This window comes from Bos mutus, chromosome 6 (assembly GCF_027580195.1).
Source record: "Bos mutus isolate GX-2022 chromosome 6, NWIPB_WYAK_1.1, whole genome shotgun sequence".
NCBI classification, from domain to species: Eukaryota; Metazoa; Chordata; class Mammalia; order Artiodactyla; family Bovidae; genus Bos; species Bos mutus.
This window is the reverse complement of record NC_091622.1, coordinates 81,683,445-81,698,093: the sequence shown is the minus strand read 5'-3', so window position 1 is coordinate 81,698,093 and position 14,649 is coordinate 81,683,445.

The following is a 14,649-nucleotide window of genomic DNA, read 5'->3' as shown; positions in this document are numbered from 1 at the left end:
CCTTTATTGTGCCCATCTTTGCATACAATATTTCCTTGGTATCTCTAATTTTCTTGAAGAGATATCTAGTCTTTCGTATTCTATTGTTTTCCTCTACTTCTTTGCACTGATCTTTGAAAAAGACTTTCTTATCTGTCCTTGCTATTCTTTTGAATTCTGCATTCAGATGGGTGTATCATTCTTTTTTTCTTTTGCCTTAGCTTCTCTTCTTTTCTCAGCTGTTTGTAAGGTCTCCTTAGTTCAGTTCAGTTCAGTTGCTCAGTCGTGTCCGATTCTTTGCGACTCCATGAATAGCATCACACGAGGCCTCCTTGTCCATCATCAACTCCCGGAATTTACTCAAACTCATGTCCATCGAGTCAGTGATGCCATCTAGCCACCTCATATTTTGTCATCCCCTTCTTCTCCCACCCCAATCCTTCCCTGCATCAGAGTTTTTTCCAATGAGTCAACTCCTCATGAGGTGGCCAAATTATTGGAGTTTCAGTTTTAGCATCAGTCCTTCCAATGAACACCCAGGACTGATCTCCTTTAGAATGGACTGGTTGGATCTTCTTGCAGTCCAAGGGACTCTCAAGAGTCTTCTCCAACACTACAGTTCAGAAACACCAATTCTTCGGCACTCAGCTTTCTTCACAGTCCAACTCTCACATCCATACATAACCACTGGAAAAACTAAGGCCTTCTCAGACAACCATATTTCCTTTTTGCATTTGTTTTTCTGAAGGATTGTCTTGATCACTGCCTCCTGTACAATGTTGCGAACCTCTGTGCATAGTTCTTCAGGCACTTTGTCTATCAGATCTAACCCCTTGAATCTATTTGTCACTTCCACTGTATAATACTAAGGGATTTGATTTAGTTCACATATGAATGGTCTAATCATTTTCTCAACTTTCTTTAATTTAAATCTGAATTTGAATAAGGATTTCTTTTTCTGAGGCACAGTCAGCTCCCAGTCTTATTTTTGCTGATTGTATAGAGATTCTCCATCTTTGGCTGTAAAAAATATAATCAACCTGATTTCAATATTGACCATCTGGTGATGTCTATGTGTAGAGTCTTATTTGTGTTGTTGGAAGAGGGTTTTTGCTATGACCAGTGTGTTTTGTTACCAAAACTCTGTTAGCCTTTGCCCTGCTTCATTCTGTACTCCAAGGCCAAATTTTCCCATTACTCCAGGTATCTCTTGATTTCCTACTTTTGCATTCAGTCTCCTAAAATGAAAAGGACATCCATTTTTGGGTGTTAGTTCTGGAACTTCTTGTAGGTCTTCAGAGAATCATTCAACTTCAGCTTCTTCAGCATTACTGGTTTCGGCATACACCGGATTATGTCTATATATTTTATAGATGTTTAAATAAAATATACCTTAAATATGTAACTTTACCTGTATAATTCATGTATATATACAAAATGTTCTAATCAATTATTTGTCAATTAAAGAAAAAGACCTAAATATTAACTAATATGCCAAGTTCTACCAGATCCACCCTCTATGAGCACAAAATTAAGATTATCAACCAAGACTACATTGCCCTGGTCTCTGGAAGAAGATCCATTAACTAGTGAATTTTTAATACATAGTATCTCTGACATTCCATATTATAGTTACTACATATGACAAAAGATGGAATTGTATGACTAAGAACAAGATAAAATGAAGCAGACAATAATATGACACAGATGTTTTTAAAAACAAGCAGAGAATGAGATAGAATAATAAAGTTGAATAATTTCATCAGATTTTTAAGTTCCATTAAAACTATATTCTAAAATTTTTAAATATTTGTTTAATATTTAATTTTTAAATCAGTTTAATAAGAGATCAGCCATATTTGAATTCAAGATTTGTAAACTGAAAATATGCCAATAAATTATACCCATAGAATAGATACTAAAGCACAAGGGAAAAAATGGAAACTTTATAAAACAACATTAAATACTGATGGAATAGCATATAAAAGCCTAAAATAGTAGCAATTTGAGTGTCAGGAGGATGAAAGAAAAGGGACAATGATAATATGGAATGAAAAAATTTCTGGAAACTGACTGAAGACCTCTGGTGATACATTTAAGAGTCTCTGCAAACTCCAAGCAAAAATAAGTTCTGAGAAAACTATACCTAAAGATATACAACAGTAAGACTGCTGGAAATCAAACAAATTGAATATTCTAAAAGCAGCCAGAGAAGAGTGTGCATTATCTTCAAAGGAGTAATATCAGGATAGCAAATATTCTTTCAGCAGAAATGGAAATGTGAATACAATGGAGTGGTATTCTTTAAGTGCTAAAAGAAATAAACACCTATCTTGAATTCTACACCCAAGTAAATGTTTTTCAAGATAAAGCTAAAATAAAACATCTGGAATGAAACCCTGAAAGCATTTGTTATCATACAGCTTGGACTAAGAGAATTTGAAAGTAATTTGTTAAGACTGAAGGAAATGACCCCACATGGAAACAGCCATTTGGGTTAAAGAGAACAATGGGGGGAAAAAAGTGGAATAAACACAAAAAAACAATAATAATGTAAACAAAGTACAAAATAACACTTTTGTTTTGTGAATTTAAATACATTACAATAACTCAGAATATAGAAGAATAAATGGAAAGAAATATTCTGAGTTTCTAGCAGTATTAGTGAAGTAACAATTTCACATTAGAACTGTAACAGATGAAAGATAAATGTTTTAATCTCTGAAATAGTAAAATCACACACACACATGCACATATAAGAGGAGGGCATGGCAACCAACTCCAGTATTCTTACATGGAGAATCCCCACGGACAGATGAGCCTGGCAGGCTATAGTCTGTGGGCTTGAAGAGTCAGGCAAGACTGAGCGACTAAGCACAGCACATGTACATATATCTGGGTTGGGAAGATCCCCTAGAAAAGGGAATGGCTACCCACTTCAGTATTCTTGCCTGGAGAACTCCATGAACAGGCAAGTCTGGAGGGCTACAGTCCATAGTGTTACAAAGAGTGCAACACAACTTAGTGACTAACTAAAATAATAAACAAAACTAAATACATATAGGTGTGTGTGTATAAATATATATATATATATATACATATATATATTTATGTACATATATATGTATGTATATATATACAACAAGTTATTAGAAGGGAAGATACTTTTATAAATTATGTTATATTTTTAAAATCTGAAGGTAGGCAAAATGAGGAAAAATTAAATATATAGGTACATAAAAACAGATAATAATATGAATACTATAAAATAAACCATATACCTGTATGGTGCTCATAAAAAGAAATAAACCCTAAAAACATAAAAGAATATTAATGAATGCTGAGAAAATAAAGAGTACAATTACATTTTTTAAAAGTAAAGAACTAATAAATTCAATTCTTGATGCTTTTGAACTCTGGTGTTGGAGAAGACCCTTGAGAGTCCCTTGGACTGCAAGGAGATCCATCCTGTGCATTCTAAAGGAAATCAGTAGTGAATATTTATTGGAAGGTCTGATGTTGAAGCTGAAACTCCAATATTTTGGCCACCTGATGCGAAGAACTGACTTATTTGAAAAGACTGATGCTGGGAAGGATTGAAGGCAGGAGGAGAAGGGGACAACAGAGGATGAGATTCTTGGGTAGTATCACTGACTCAATGGACATGAGTTTGAGTAAACTCCAGGAGTTGGTGATTGACGGAGGCCTGGCATGCTGCAGTCCATGGGGTCGCAAAGTCAGACATGACTGAGCAACTGAACTGAACTGAAAGAACTAATATTAACATCATACATGTCACAAAAACCCTATGTTTCTTTTTTTACAGATTGAATAGATCTGGGCAGGAGAGTTTTTATAAATCTGTGTAAATTATGATGGGTTTACAAAACAAAAATCTTGCCCTAAATTACTAGCTATATCATTGATATATTTTTACATTACTTATATTTATTTCCAAAGTTAAATAGCATAGATAAATGACTCAGAAATCATAGACTTATGCCAGTTAAAATATCTTTCTAGAATTATTACCGAGTTCCTTATTATTAAAGTGGCAATATAATGAAACTTTGTTTTCTGAAGTTGGTGAAGAACTTTATCTCTGAAGCACTTGAAAACTGAAATGATTCTAATGAAAATGTATCTTAAATATCACCTAAAATTCTAAGCTTACACTAGATCAGGCGTCTCAATCACAATACTACTGATCCCATAGGCTATATAATCATGGTGGGGACCTCTACTATTTTTTATATGATATGACATTACTTAGCTACTAAACAGCAGCAACAGTATCAGTAGGATCACTGGTCTTTACCAGGAATTGCCCCAGTTGAGAATAGCTACACCAGATGACCTTTAAATGTTTGTTACAATTCTGAGGATAACTATGACTTTTATTTATAAGGTTGACTGACAATTCATTGTGTGCTAATCCTCCAGAAACATTGGACATCTTCATTTAAACAATATATATTGTAAAATATCCTTGCAAAATTTACTTACAAATATTACTTGTTTGAAAATGTGTTGTTATAATGTAGGAAGAATAAGAAAGTATTAAATCCTTAAGGTATATGTAGAAAACATTCTTCAGAGAAGAAAGGGAGAAAGCCATATCTATAGAAATTCTTGGGACTTTCCCATTTCTATTTTTGTGCAAAGATCAATTATGACAGGCTAGTGTGAAATTTGACCTTTATCTGGAAGAAATCTGTCACAGGCTGTCATTTATTACATGAGAAATTATAAACATTCTCTACTAAACAAGAACATTATCTGCATTTACAGTGACTGCACATCTGCCTAGTGAGATTCCAATCATACCTAATATCATCCTGCTGCCTGAGTTGCCTTAGTCTTTCCCCTAAAGCAACAACAAAGGATTGGGTTTATAAAAAACAAGTTGCTTGAATAATGCCATCTTTATGTTCTTTCATTGATAATTTTACTTCAAATGACATCCAGTTCAATAGAATGCATATCTTTTCTACACACATTCTTTATATGTTCATTTCAAAGTGATATTGACTGATTATAGATAGAAAATGTTGTGATACCTTGATATAATCTTTGAATAAATGCAAATTTCTGACACTTAATGGAGGACATAACAAATAAATAAATGGCCATATCTGATAAAATATTTAAAAAATATAAACAACATTTTCCAGGACTAATTCTACCTAATGTTTTACTTTATTTTTCACAAAATGTTTTATAACGATTATAAAGGATTACAAATGTAAAGAGCAATTAAGAGTGGACAAAATAGATCAGTATTTTCAAACTGGATATATATACACCTGGAAGTATATAGTGACTTTTCTATGAAATATTCAGAAAAGGATATGTTTTAAAGGATACGCAGATCCTCAGTGAAGACTAGCTTGTGATCAAATGTACACTTTCTTAATTGCCATTCTGTCACTTGTCCATCCCATTTATGATTGAGGAAAGCTGGATTAGGCAGACGAAGAGTTTGAATTGCAGTACAAATGCAATGGAGGCCTTAGCAGATGGCAGATCAGAGATATCCCAAATGGAGGCAGGAAAGTTGGGTCTTTGTACCTCTGCATGGACCAGTATTTGGAAGTGAGCTGTCCCTGAGAGAGGTTGTAACTGTAGGGAAGCTACTATCTTTGACCATGGGAAATTTCTTGAGTCCCTTCTGTGATTTTTTGCAACCATCAGTCCTGCCAGATAGTGTATGAGTGCTTTGGACTTGAAAGTAGATCGTAGATGAATGTACAATGTTCAATACAGTCTCTTTCTTGACTAGTGAGAATCAATTTCCTTTGTATAAGAACTTCACCTGATCTGGGAATATGTTCTCCAGGATTCCAGCTGACTTCTTTTCTGGATTATTCATAAGGGTAACATTGACCAAAATATCCCCATCACAGCCAATCTCATGATGGCAGCTGTTAAATTTCCTTCACTGTTGACTAAAATCTCTGCTAGTCTAGGTGGCTTACCTATTGAGAAGAACCCAATTTGAATACTTAAAAGGCCTGAGTCTTTTGATCTTCATGTTCTTCCTAGATCACTGGTGATCATTTGCTCACTAACCATCAAAATTAGGCAGGGTAAGTCAAATAGTGACCCATGGGATTAATATGGTATACATTCTATTTTCCAAGCCCCCATTATATTAGAGCAATCCTATTTTATCTTATGGTCAATTATCCTTATCTTTGAAAGCATAATACCTCTTCTAATTGACACAGGGGCTTTTGTCACAGAGTTCAAAGTGATTCAGTGACAGCAATAGACTCCTGTAAGCAATCAACTTCTAAAAATGGCAACATCTAGAATGGCGAGATTAGAGTTTCAGGGTCAGGGAAGTACAAATAATCTAGATGATATTTGAGAGTGAGACTAATAATGAAAATTCATATGGCTACCACTTGGTTTCAGGCATATGGACTCTACTTAACTAGGGACACAGCACCATAAAAGGTCATACCTCTCCCATAACTCCATCTGTATGTCTATTTATGAAGTCTATGTCCCAGATTTTTCATCTTCCTGTTCCCAGGCTTGACCAATAAGCAAAATCATTCATGCTTCTGCATAAACTAGTCTTATAGTTATGACATCCTCTGTCTCTTAAAACCTGAGATAATGCATACAAGCCTGTACAATCTCTTTCATATTAATTCTATCCAAGGTTATCGCTGTTGAATAGTTTAACAATTGTGGTCTAACAGCATGTTAATGGCTATGATTCTCTAATTTGGGTCAGTGATAGGCTCCTCACTTCTGGACTAGCTGTTGATAATCCAGTTTCAAAATTTCATTTTAGGTTCTGATTCCTAAAAAGACTTCTACCAACTAGCAACAGCTGGGTTCCCAGGGAAATAGGCTCTAAGATTTGGATGCACAAGGTATATTTAGTAGTGTTCCCAGGAACAACAGCGGGGTAATAGTAATGTTGCAGCAGTGGGAAGAAGGGGAAGTTGAATTGTGATGCAGTTGCAACAGAGGCTTGAGGAAATCCCACAAGGCACCCTTCAGAGATGTCCCCGATTGAGGCATTAGCCCAGATATCACCTGCAGTCTCTCCTCTTGTTCTTGAAAGCATTGGCCACAAGATAGCACATATTAAAATATGTGTTAGCTTCCGGGGACTACTGCAAATGAGCCCTTTGCAATAGAATTTCTTCTTTGATTTTTCTCTTCTTAGGTCTAACTTACCCAATTTTAGTTTAGCAATTTTGCTTTCTAGTCCTTTTGTAACCTAATAGGTATCCCTTGGCTTTCATCCTACAATGCTTCTTCATCCTTAAGGAAAAAGAATAGATTCAGTTTACACTGCCTGCTTCTTTGTTGAAAGCTTTGAGCAGCCATAAATTAAATGTTTTATATTAATTATAAAAGCTGCCACATTTAATAGGCTCAATTCAATTTTAATTGAATATGAAAGGGAGACTCTCATATCAGTTCCATTGTGGAAAATTAATATGTGAATTTTAAAAATTTCTAAACCAACTTATTGACAATTCTTTCAGTGAAGATAGAAATAAGAACAAATTTATATATACTCACTAATGTAATACTGCAGTATTTAAATAAATTCTTAAAGTCTGATCCTGTTGCAATATAATGAATTATAAGTGGTGTTTCATAGAATTTCTATATTTGATGATAACTGTGCTAAAATAATTGGGCTTCCCAGGTGATGCAATAGTAAAAATCTGTCTGCCAATACAAGAGACACAAAAGATGTGGGTATGATGCCTGAGTCAGGAAGATTCCCCTGGAGGAAGAAATGGCAACTCACTCTAGTATTCTTCCCTGCAAAATTCCAAGGACATAAGAGCCTGGCAGGGTACAGTCCATGGGAGTCACAGAGTCAGACATAACTGAGCATGCACAATATTAAAATAATTAAAACTTTCTAATTATTTCATGAAACATAAAGTGAAAAGTAAAAACAGAAACATAAAATATGTGATTTATTAACACTTTGTAAAAATCCCTGCTAAGCATAAACCACTGAACTAGTTATTGCAGTGAATAAATATTAACAAAATAGAGAACTATTCCTTAGAAAGCTCTCCCTCAATTTAGGTTGGGGACTGGGTAAGAATCACAGTGAATGAGATCAAATAGTGTTCAGTGGCTTAGACAGGACATCTAGTATAATTTTAACTCCACCAATGGAGTATAAACAGTCAAGAGTCACCAGGAAAGAATGAGCCAGTGGGAGAACTTGAAAATTAATTTATAAATATCTTTGAAAAATTCAAGGAAAATAAGCTCTTAAGTTTAGTACTCAGGACTACAAAAGACAAAATAATACAAAAAATTGTGTAGTAGGAGAAAATTCAGTAATCCTCAATGGATTTGAAGATCTTGTTTAGGGGACTTATGAGATTAGAAGATAGAATTCATAATCTATTTAGCCTGTACAAGGGAAATAATTGTTGACTTTCATCTTCTAAGCTTTTGAATATTAGTGATATTTAAGAAAGGTATACTTTGCATTTACATCCTCATATTGTTTATATATATAAACATTGTCTGTTAGGAAGATACCATTTAAAAGCATGAGACACAGATGCATAGAACACTCTTTTGGATTCTGTGGGAGAGGGAGATGGTGGGATGATTTGGGAGAATGGCATTGAAACATGTATAATATCATATATGGAACAAATCTCCAGTCCAGGTTCCCAGATTCGATGCAGGATACAGGATGCTTGGGGCTGGTGCACTGGGATGACCCAGAGGGATGGTATGGGGAGGGAGGTGGGAGGGGGGTTCAGGATGGGTAACACATGTACACCCGTGGTGGATTCATGTTGATGTACGGCAAAACCAACACAATATTGTAAAGTAATTAGCCTCCAATTAAAATAAATAAATTTATATTTAAAAAAATAAAAGCATATTACTATGTCATCTGTGGCCATTGGACTAGGTAAATGTTGCATTTGGGGAAATAATTAGGTATAATCTCAGCAATGGAATATTTAACTATATAGCATGGTGCCAGTTGGGGAGTCTAGAGAGTAGTAACAGTTACTCTAAAATTTCTGGCAGCATTTTAAAAATTGGAAATAGACTTCTTTCTATGGGAAAAAAGATATACCTTTCAGTTATACACATATAACACTAGTTCATCCCCATTTTTATGGGATAAGTGCATAACTTCATAGTTTTGAGCTTGGGATAGAGACAGGTATAATACTGGAAATGGTTTGGAGCCACAGACATAATAGCAAGGACCAATTAGAACTAGTATCAGCCATAGAAGTGGAGCTGGGTGCTGTAGAAACTTTGTTGTGTCAAGAGACAGCATACTACATGCTTGACAGTGAGAATTACAGAGGTGTCGAAGAGATCAAGGGTACAACAGTGAGGACACTGAGAAATGCATAAATATTTTGCCAACAATTGTGGATATGCTGTTTTTTTCCTGGCTGAATATGAACTCTGGTCTAGCTCTTTGTTCTGTAAGTATGAAGGGTCAGTTCACTCCCAGGCTACCTATCACCTCTTATCAATTTGTTTTAAGGATAGATGATGTCTTAGGGAGAATATGGGTCAATGTGCATAAGGAACATAGACATCTCTTTAAAAGAAAATGAACATAACACCAACTCTTGACTCCTGGTACTTGAAATTAATAAACTGATGTAGCCCTGACTGACATCAAATGATGGACTTCACTGAGAAGAAATGTACCAAAAGACATAGAAAAGTTTAGATGGAGAATTTGTACCAGAATTTAGGCAAAGATTTGTTTTGAGCATAGTTTGTACATAGGAGTCCTCAACTCCAGGCCCTTGGCAGCATTGAGAAAATGGGTATACATTTAAGAACTGAAAAAGCTGAAGACTAGAACTTTGGGAACTCAGATAGATTTTTGTTTGTTTTTTTTTGTTTTTGTACTCCAGAGATTGATGGCTTATAACACTCAGACTATCTCATATTCCTGTACCATAACATACACAAAGACTGCAGTGACCACTGCAGAATTTAACTGTTGTAACAAAAAAGGCACTGGAAACCATGCATCCTATGGCCAGTAGCACTGTCTTCAGATTACTGGCAGGCCTGTTTTAGATGATGATATCATTTTCCAACAGCAGCAGAACTTTTGGTGGCAAATGTGATCACCAAGTTTCTAAAATTTTCACAAAAGAGACATGAAGACTGATTCTTTGGATGGAGTGACACTAAGGCATTGGATTTAACATTTCTAGGAAATTATGTCACCTTAGGTCATATCTTTAACTCATCAAATAGGTTATACCTCATCAATTTAGGTAATCAGGAGAGGAGCTTTGTAATGTGTGGCAGACTGATATCCATTCCCTCTTATTCTCTGGTTTAACAGAACCCTGATTAATGTTTCTATCCCAAAATAGTGAATTCCGTCTAGTCAAGGCTATGGTTTTTCCAGTGGTCATGTATGGATGTGAGAGTTTGGACTGTGAACAAAGCTGAGCACCGAAGAATTGATGCTTTTGAACTGTGGTGTTGGAGAAGACTCTTGAGAGTTCCTTGGACTGCAAGGAGATCCAACCAGTCCATTCTGAAGGAGATCAGCCCTGGGATTTCTTTGGAAGGAATGATGCTAAAGCTGAAACTCCAGTACTTTGACCACCTCATGCGAAGAATTGACTCATTGGAAAAGACTCTGATGCTGGGAGGGATTGGGGGCAGGAGGAGAAGGGGATGACAGAGGATGAGATGGCTGGATGGCATCACTGACTCGATGGACGTGAGTCTGAGTGAACTCCGGGAGCTGGTGATGGACAGTGAAGCCTGGTGTGCTACGGTTCATGGTGTCGCAAAGAGTCGGACACGACTGAGCGACTGAACTGACTGAACTGAAGTGAATTAAGTCAATTATGCCAACCAATTTTCTATTTTTCCCAATACCCTTGGAGCTAGAGGTTGCTGTGTGACCTAGTTCAGGCCTAAACTTTGTTAGATTTAAGCAGAAACCTGCTGGAAAGAAGTATCCTCTGAAACTTTTACTGTGCTGATTATAGATGAGTTGTACCTTGAACATGGTACCTTTCTACTTTATCCTGCCTTTAGTATAAATTAAACTTCTAGAACAATAGTGAATATCCTGTAACCATGATGTTAGAGTTTAGAAAGACAGGCTCAGAGAATTGCAGAGATACTTGCTCTGATATCAATGGGCCTCCAAATCCAAGCCAGTAATAGTTTGCTTCAGACCTCTTAAGTTTCTGTTAGTTATAACCCTATACAGCAATAGCTCACACAATACTGTACCTTAATAAACCTTGAAAATTTTAAAACAAAGGATATGCATATTGAAATTACAATGAGATATCACATTGCACCAGTTGGAATGGCCATGATCAAATACCTAAAAATAATAAATGCTAGAGAGGGTGTGAAGAAAAGGGAATTCTCCTACACTGATGGTGGGAATGAAAATTGGTACAGTCACTAGGGAGAACAGAATGGAGTTTCCCTAAAAAACTTAAAAAGGAACAACCACATGACCTAGCAATCACTGAGAAAACCTAGTTTGACAATGAAATTAAATTTCATTATGCCTTCACCTTAACCTAAATTGCCTATCCATATTTAGCACCAATTTTTCTCTAGGTCATATTAGGACCTAATTTTCTCTTCATGTATTTGAGTTATAATTTTTATATTATATATATTTTTTTTTATATATATATTAAATATATATTTTTATATTTTAATATATAATTTTAAATATATATTAAATATAAAATTATGCATTGTCTAATGAAATGTTTTAGATTAGTCATTGGTATATGGAAAAGCTAGTTTTTTTAAACTATATGGTAATATGTGTTATACAAAATCTCTCATTTATATAAGGATTTGTGCCTTTATATTTTAAATAATGTATTTGACTAGTCATTATAATAGTTAATTGACCAATTACTTAAGCTTTCATAAAGTGTTAAAGTTTATTATAGCTCATGTATTCTATAATGATCTAATCATTGTAAATATATTACAATAATATTAAAGCAGCAGGTACATAAAGACAATTTTTTCATCTGAGTCAATATTTTTTAATTTCTAAATTTTTTTCTATTGCCCTCACTTTTATAATTAAGAAATTATTGATGTCCATTGCTTTGTGAAGCTTGTCAGATACAGCTTAGAACAAATTCATTTGAACATGTAAAGGAATTATTTTAAATGCTTTTCAGAGACATATTCTTAAAAAGTTAGCATTTTAATTTTAAGGATTGGGTGCTTGAGAAGACAAAACAGCTTTTTAAAATCTAAAAATCTTGGTTTGCAATAGCAAGAGCATATACCCTAGGAATTTTAGAGCACAGTTAACATAAGATTGAAAACATATTCATGGTTGCATAAAACCTCTTTTTTTTTTTTAACTTTCACAGAGAGAAGAAACATGAACCATGTCTGCATCGTTGTTGTGTTGTTCTGTTAGTCACTCAGCCATGTCTGACACTTTGCCACCCCATGGACTATATCCCACCAGATTCCTCTGTCTATGAGATTTCCCAGGCGATAACACTGGAGTGGGTTGCCATTCCCTTCTCTAGGGGACGCTTCCCAACCCAGGGATCAAAGCTGCATCACCCTTGCAAGTGACTTCTTTATCACTGAGCCATCAGGGAAGCCCTCAAGTCCCTACGCCTCAGTTCTTATTCCCAAAGTGAATCAGAAACAACAGAAGCCACAGGTAACTTGAGGTGATTCCAAAGTACATGGCAATTCTGACTAATTTCCAAGATTGTAAGAGAGGGAGACAGCAAATCATTTAGCACCACAGGGATAGAGGATGAGTGAGATATCTATGCATATAGCATTGAGGGAAGTTTTACCCACTATCTGAGAAATATGGAGGAAATTTTGAAACTTTTAGGAGGAATAGCTGAATGTCTCACACCTATTACATTAACTAAATAAGGAGACCATTAGACTGAGGTGGCTGTAATATAGTGGTGGCCTATGTAAGCCAACCAAAACCTAATTCTGTAAATACCTCAAGTTTATGGAATAGAAGCTTAAGGATGATCTGTCACAATCAACTTAGCTTTAAGCTTTAGCCAATCAAATAATTTCCTTTCTTTGTATCTGCACCTCCTGTATATAAACCTTTCTCCTGACTACTGTGCAAGTTCTCCTAATCAAGTCTAGTTGCTACTGACACATTGGAATTGATTTTTACTCAAACTCTTAAAAGTTTTAATATGCATCAGCTTATCTTTTAATGCACAAAAGAATAATTCTTTCTAGCCCTGCTAGGGGTACCACATATTGGAAATTTGGTTGTCAACTGTGGATGCAAGCAGAGTCAGACAAACACACACTAAATAGGAGGGATTCTAATCCACAGTTCAGGTCAGCAGGCCAAGGTCATGCTAAATGTTCTAGAAGCATTGCCTTAGATGTCAGATTTATAAGTAAGCTGTCTGTGGACTTAGGTGTCCACCAGAAAAGAAGGGAAGATATAATGACTTTGGACTTCAATATTAACCAAAGACTTCAATATTCACCAAAGATATAAAGACTTTATGACTTTGGACTTCAATATTAACCAAGGGACACTGTAATTTAAATTAGAAGTGACTAAGGATGCTGGGAGAGATGGGGAGCAGGAGGAGAAGGGGACAACAGAGGATGAGATGGCTGGATGGCATCACCAACTCAATGCACATGAGTTTGGGTGAACTCCGGGAGTTGATGATGGACAGGGACGCCTGGTGTGCTGTGGTTCACGGGGTCGCAAAGAGTCGAACATGACTGAGTGACTGAACTGAACTGAACTGAAGGACCTTGAATTGGCAAGAATAAATTTTATGACTAGTAAGTAACTGAAAGCTTAAAAGTCAAGTTGGGTTCAGTTATAAAAATGAAAGCAGTTAAGTCTGTACATTCTAGCATTACAATTATGTGTAATTTAAACCCAATGCAAAGTTACTGAGTTTTCAGTTCAGGCTGAATTTAATAGTTCTATCTGTGTGTATGTGTGTGTGCCCATGTGTGCTTTAATTTTTGTTTTGTTTTGTTTTGATTCACTTTTGAGACAGAAGAGGGTATTTTAATGAAACAATACAAAGTTTAGTCAGATAATCTGGTTTCAGATTTTTTTTTTTTAATACCTCTAAGCATAATTATCTATGAGGTTGATGGGTGAAGGTCAGGTGATATTAAATTTCTTGTATGTCAATTACTTTTTAAACAGATGAAGTGATACAGCATCCTGCCTGGTTATATACGAACACAAAAGAAACATTGAATTTAGGTAAATAATTTTGCAAATGTTATAATATGAAATTATCAAACATAGTATTACTCTAAATTTATACAATGTAGCAGATATTTAAAACAAATGACTCTGTTCTTATTGTTTCCCTTTTATCTTATATGTTAGCCTTTCTATCTATTTTGGGTATCATGAACAACTTATCTCTATCTTAATATATGCTCTTCCTCTGACAGAAATGTTTTGGCAATTGCTTAATTGTCCCTTTCCTGACTACTAGTCAACTCTATGCACCCTCTATGATTGAAAGTAGATAACATTTCCTTAAGTATGTCTTTCTTCAGAAAGTCTATGCAAAAAAAAAAAAATAATAATAATTCAGTGCTCATATAGAAGCTTAGATGGTTCCTTTGGCATTAAATTCAGAATTTGATAATGACTTTTTAATT